The sequence below is a fragment of the Carica papaya genome, chromosome 7 (assembly GCF_054855325.1).
Source record: "Carica papaya isolate Zhongbai chromosome 7, ASM5485532v1, whole genome shotgun sequence".
In the NCBI taxonomy this organism is placed as follows: domain Eukaryota; kingdom Viridiplantae; phylum Streptophyta; class Magnoliopsida; order Brassicales; family Caricaceae; genus Carica; species Carica papaya.
In genome coordinates this window covers 18,123,203-18,129,165 of record NC_142315.1, presented here as the reverse complement: position 1 = coordinate 18,129,165, position 5,963 = coordinate 18,123,203, and the positions used below count along the sequence as shown (strand labels likewise).

General features: G+C 33.9%; 1 long non-coding RNA gene across 1 annotated transcript; it reads left to right on the top strand.

Annotated features, from left to right (window-relative positions):
* The first annotated feature begins 221 nt into the window (after nt 1–221).
* Nucleotides 222–2,494, top strand: LOC148253024 (uncharacterized). Its single transcript, XR_015813551.1, has 2 exons — nt 222–350; nt 1,988–2,494. It is a non-coding gene; the product is annotated as an uncharacterized LOC148253024 (long non-coding RNA).
* Nucleotides 2,495–5,963: the final 3,469 nt, after the last annotated feature.

Sequence of the window (5,963 nt, the reverse complement as noted above, 5' to 3'; positions counted from 1 at the left end):
AGAAGAGAGAAATAGAGAAGAAGAAAGTGAAGACTGACCAATAACCAGAAGGAAGAGAGAGGGGAGGCCGAGCGACATCGGTGACTGAGAGAGGAGAGTCGCGCAGTGCTGTGTGACACGACGATCGCTCGAAGGGAAAAAAGAGGGAAGGAAATGCGACGGAAGAGGAAATGAGAGAGAGATGATATTATTGCAAGGAGAGAGAAAAAAACAACACGATGGCCACTCAAAGGGAAAATAGAGAGAGAAGGAGATGCGACGAAAGAGGAAGTGAGAGAGAGAGAGGATACTGTCATGAGGAGAGAGAAGAAGAAGAAGAAGAAGGTGCAATGGCCTGGCGTGCATGACAGGTTTCACTTTCGATGACGGTTAAAAATTAATTTGCAAATTAGAATATAATTAATTAATTCATTAGTAATTGAACTTCATAAATTAAAATCTTTTTATATTCTTTGATTTGGTAGTAGTTGTGGATCATAAATTAGATTTATTATGTTTGTTGGTAGTTATAATTAATTCTAATAGTTGTAATAGTGTCTATAAATAAGTATGTACTTGAAGTTTTTTTGCAAGAGCCACAATAAAAAATCTTGAGTCTTTTTATTAGTTTCTCTAACCTTTTCCTCCTATCTCCAACAAAGTGGTATCAAATTTTGGTTTCTTGTTAAAGTTCTAGGGATGGCTAGTAATAATCTATTTTCTTTCCAATTTTTTCGTCTTATAAAAGAAAATTATAAGAGTTAATATCTTCGTATGAAAACCATACTTAGCTCATAAGATGTGTGGGATATTGTAGAAATAGGCTTTACTCCACCCGAAGATGAAGGATCCTTAACTCAAAATGATAAGGATGTTTTTGCAATAACAAAGAAGAAGGAAGGCTTTACTCCATCCGAAGATGAAGGATCCTTAACTCAAAATGAGAATGATGCTTTTGCAAGAACAAAGAAGAAGGATCAATAAGCTCTTGCACTCATCTATCAAGATTTAGATGAATCTATGTTTCTAAAGGTGGCCGATGCTACCAACGCAAAGCAAGCTTAGGAGATTTTGAAGAATTCTCTCTAAGGAGTTGACAATGTGATGAAAGTATGATTCTAAACTTTACGAGGCAAGTTTGAAACTTTACAAATGAAGGATGTTGAATCCATTTCAGATTTTTTCTCAAGGGTAGAGTCTATAGTACAAATGAGGAGATATGGTGAGATGATGGAAGATGATCGCGTGGTGCAGAAAATTCTTCGATCGTTGCCACCAAAATTCGACTATGTGGTTTGTGTCATTGAAGAATCAAAGGATCTAGACATTTTGACATTTGAACAATTAGAGAAATCTCTACAAGCTCATGAAGAAAAAATAAAGAGAAGACAAGAAGAGCCTTTAGAACAAGTTCTCAAATCAAAGGCATATTTGATGATGGTGGAAAGCAAAGAAGACAAGGAAGATGTAGAGGTCATGGTTGTGGTCATGGTCAAGCACTTAAAAGAAATGAAACTGAAGATGATGCCGATAATGAAGACAAAAGTCAACCATCAAATAGAGGCCGTGGAAGAGGAAGAGGAAGAAGAAGATGAAGAGCTAACTATAAAAATTCTAACAAATCAAATATTGAATGTTACAATTGTCATAAATATGGACATTATGCTTGGGAATGTCGTAACATTTTAAACGAGAAGGAGGAACAAGCCAACTTTGTCAATGATAAACAAGATGAAGAAGAAATAACTTTATTGCTAGCATGTAAAGAGGGAGATAGGGATACACATAATTCATGGTACTTGGATAATGGAGCAAGCAATCATGTAAAACTCCGCCTATTACTGTGCTAAATAATTTGGAAACTCTATTCATTCAGGCCTTTGACCACCTTAAATTTAAATTAATTTACTATGTTCTCGAGATTTGTAATTTTACTCTATTTTTATTTTTAATATTTTATTTATTTTATTATTATTTTATTTTAAATTATTTTATTTTATTTCAGCAGAAATGAGAGAAAATCTACTCGCGGGAAAAATCCCATGAGAAAACAGTTGCCCACGCGGGTGCTGGGCACTATGCACACGCACGTCCCATCCGCACGCAATCATGCACGGTACGTGCGCACAGCACACACGGCACGGGGTCAGGACCTTCGCGCATGTCTTGTCGTGCGCAAGTGGGCCGTCCACGCGTCTGGTCTTAAGGAGTATTTTTAGATAAGCAAATTTAATATGATAGTTATTTTATCTATTTTGCGTGCCTCTGTATTCAAATGAGTAGAATTATTATGATTTTCAAGCATGCTGTGTGATTTACTGACACTTGATGAATTTGCATGTAATAAATGTAATATGTAGTCCGTGAGAATAAAAGCAAAAAAAAAGAAAAAAAAAAGAGAAAAGTGGAATGAAACATGTATGGTCCAAAGTATATTTGTATTGAATGCATATTGCATCAAGTGTCTCGTTAAACTTTTTATTTCTAAGGGGTATTTATTCCCTTTGCCCTTCGAGGTATCTGTTTCCCCCTCCCCTATCTAGTCTAAAAAGACGTAAGAGTACCGCTCATAGTGGATGACGGTGTGCCCTCTGACGAGAGTGGTATAACACTATCTGTAGGGGTCACTCGTGGCTAAGTAATATCGTGACTATAGACTACTTATTAGGACCATTATGGTTAGTACAATCGTGGTCATAAATTGTACTATGGTTTGGCCAGCTGGAAGTGGGTATGAGCAAATTGTTGTATCTATATTTGATCTGGTCATTCTACTTAGGCAGTTGAAAATCTATATATGTATTTACTATCAGAGATGGAAGTTTGTAATGATTTCGCGAAGCATGACACGAAAAATCTGTGCATTTTATGATTTATTTGATTTTCTTTATTATTTGGCATGATATATGTATATTTGATTTTCTGTGCTAACATACTATTTTGATATTCAAATAAATATTTTTCCTAATTATGAGTTAGGTAAACAAGGAAGCTGAATGGTAAAAAAAAATAATAAACTTTTGAAATCTTACAATGTTAATTTAATACTATTTTTTTACTGAGCATATGGAACTCACTCTTTCCACCCATCTCCCCAGATGAGGAAGAAAATGAGGAACCACAGGCATACCTATCCTTATAAGTCTATGAGGATCCCGTGGATCCACTAATCAGAGTGCATGTTTATTTCCGCACTATGATGAATTCCAATAGCCTAGTGAAAGAAATGGCCCTTATATTTTGTATTTTGTAGCCCGTTCTTGTCTCAGTGATGTATGTATTTAGAACATTATTTATATATATCTGTAAAGTACTTGTTAAGGTTTGATTTCGCTACATAAATATTATCATGCAGTCGTTATTTTAAATCTATATCTGACACCCATTTGCCTTAATTGACACCTGTGATGTCACAAATCACATGTGTAGCAATAAAGAAAAATCTATGGAGCTTGATGAGAAGATTAATAGTAATGTTTCTTTTGGAGACTCTTCAAAAGTTCAAATTCAAGAGAAAGGTACAATTCTAATCCTTTCAAAAAATGGTGGGCATGTACTTATTATTAATATTTACTATGTGCCAAAGTTAAGAAGTAATATTTTGAGTTTAGACCAACTTCTTGAAAATAGACATAAAATTCACATGTAAGATTATTGTCTTTGGACTAGAGATCAAAGTACTAATTTGATTGCTAAGGTGCACATGTCAAAGAATAGAATGTTTATCTTGAATCTCAAAACTATTGAAGCAAGATGTTTGAAGGCTAGTGTGGAAGATGAAGCATGGTGTTGGCATATGAGATTTGCCCATTTAAACTTTCACGCACTCAAGGCAATGGGAGAAGAAAAAATGGTGAAAGAGATGCCATTAATCAACCATCCTAATCAATTATGTGAAGCATTTCTACTTGGAAAATATTCAAGAAGGAGTTTCCCAAAAAGAAGCTACTACAAGAGCAACCAAGCTACTTCAACTTGCGCATGTTGATGTGTGTGAGCCAATCAATCCACTCTCATTTGGTAAAAACAAATTCTTTCTACTATTTATTGATGATTTTAGTAGGAAGACTTGGGTATATTTTTTAAAACAAAGATCAGATGCTTTTGTTGTTTTTAAAAATTTCAAGGTTCTTGTAGAAAAAGTTGTGGTTATGAAATAAAGTTTTTGAGAATAGATAGAGGAGGTGAATTTACTTCCAAAGAATTCCATGATTTCTGTAAATCTAATGGAATTTGTCACGCTTTAATGGTTTTAAGATCACCATAACAAAATAAAGTTGTAGAAAGAAAGAATAGAACTATTTTTAATATGGCTAGAAGGATGTTGAAAGCAAAAAACATGTCCAAGGAATTTTAAGCCGAAGCAATTTCTTGTGCAGTATATTTATCTAATAGATCTCCAATATCAAGTTTGAAAGACATGACTTCCCAAGAAGCATGAAGCGGAATGAAACATAATGTCAACCATTTGCGATTTTTTGGAAGTATTGCATATGCTCATGTTCTACAACAAGAGAGATCTAAACTCGATGATCGAAGTGTCAAAACATATTTTTATTAGATATGATGTAAGGTCAAAAGGCTATAAATTGTATAATCTAAGCAATGGCAAGATCATGGTAAGTAGAAATGTTGAATTTAATGAAAAAACGACTTGGAATTGGGAGAAGAAAGAAGAAAATGCTTATGATTTCTTTGTATACTTTGAAGAAAAAAACCAAGAGACTGTGGTACCTTTACAAGAGGCAATTCCACCTCATTCTCCTGCATCACCCATTTCTTAAGAAAGTTCAAGTGAAAGGCCACAAAAGTTGAAGAGCATTCAAGATCTTTATGAAGAAACTGAGGAGATCACTAATTTTGATATAAATTATTTGTTTTATCTTTTTCTTGACAGTGACCCAATGAATTTTGATGAAGCCATCAAAGATGCAAGATGGAGATAAGCCATGGAGGAAGAGATCAAATCCATAGAAAATAACAACATATGAGAGCTATCCACTCTTCCTAAGGGACATAAAGCTATTAGTGTTAAATGGGTCTATAAAGCTAAAAAAGATTCTCAAGGAAATATAAAAAGGTACAATGCAAGACTTGTGGCTAAAGGATACAAGTAAAAACATGGGATTGATTATGATGAAGTTTTTGCACTAGTTGCTCGCATGGAGACTATTCACTTGCTCTTAGCTACTTCAGCTCAAATGAAGTGAAAAAATTTTCAACTTGATGTAAAATCGGCATTTCTCAATGGTTATCTCAATAAAGAGGTTTATGTAGAACAATCATTGGGTTTCGTGGTTGAAGGGCATGAATATAAAGTGTTAAAATTGAAGAAAGCTTTGTATGGACTAAAACAAGCGCCAAGAGCATGGAATAGCCATATAAACAAGTATTTTGAAGATAATGAATTTGTTCGTTGCCTTCACAAATATGCTCTTTATGTGAAGTATCATCCTAATGGTGATATTCTTTTTGTATATCCATATGTGGATGATCTCATCTTCATAAGAAATAATCCAAGTTTGTTTGAAGAATTCAAAAAAAACATGTTACTTGAATTTGAAATGACTGATATTGAGCTCATGTTTTATTATTTAGGCATTGAGATGAAGCAAATGGAAGATGGTATTTTTATTTTTCAAGAAGGCTATGTAAGAAAAGTCTTAGAGAAATTCAAAATGCTTAATTGCAATCCCGTGAATACACTTATGGAATGTGGAGTCAAGTTATTAAAGTTTGATAATGAAAAAAAAGTATATCCCACTCTCTTTAAAAGTCTTATGGGAAGTTTGAGATACTTGACATTTATAAGGTCTGATATTCTTTTTGCAGTTGGACTAATAAGTCATTTTATGAAAGCTCCTACCACCTCTCACATGAATATTGCTAAAAGAGTTCTACATTACCTTAAAGGTACTATTGATTTTGGGTTATTTTATTAATCTTCTAATGATTTCAACCTTGTGGGATTTTGTGATAGTAAT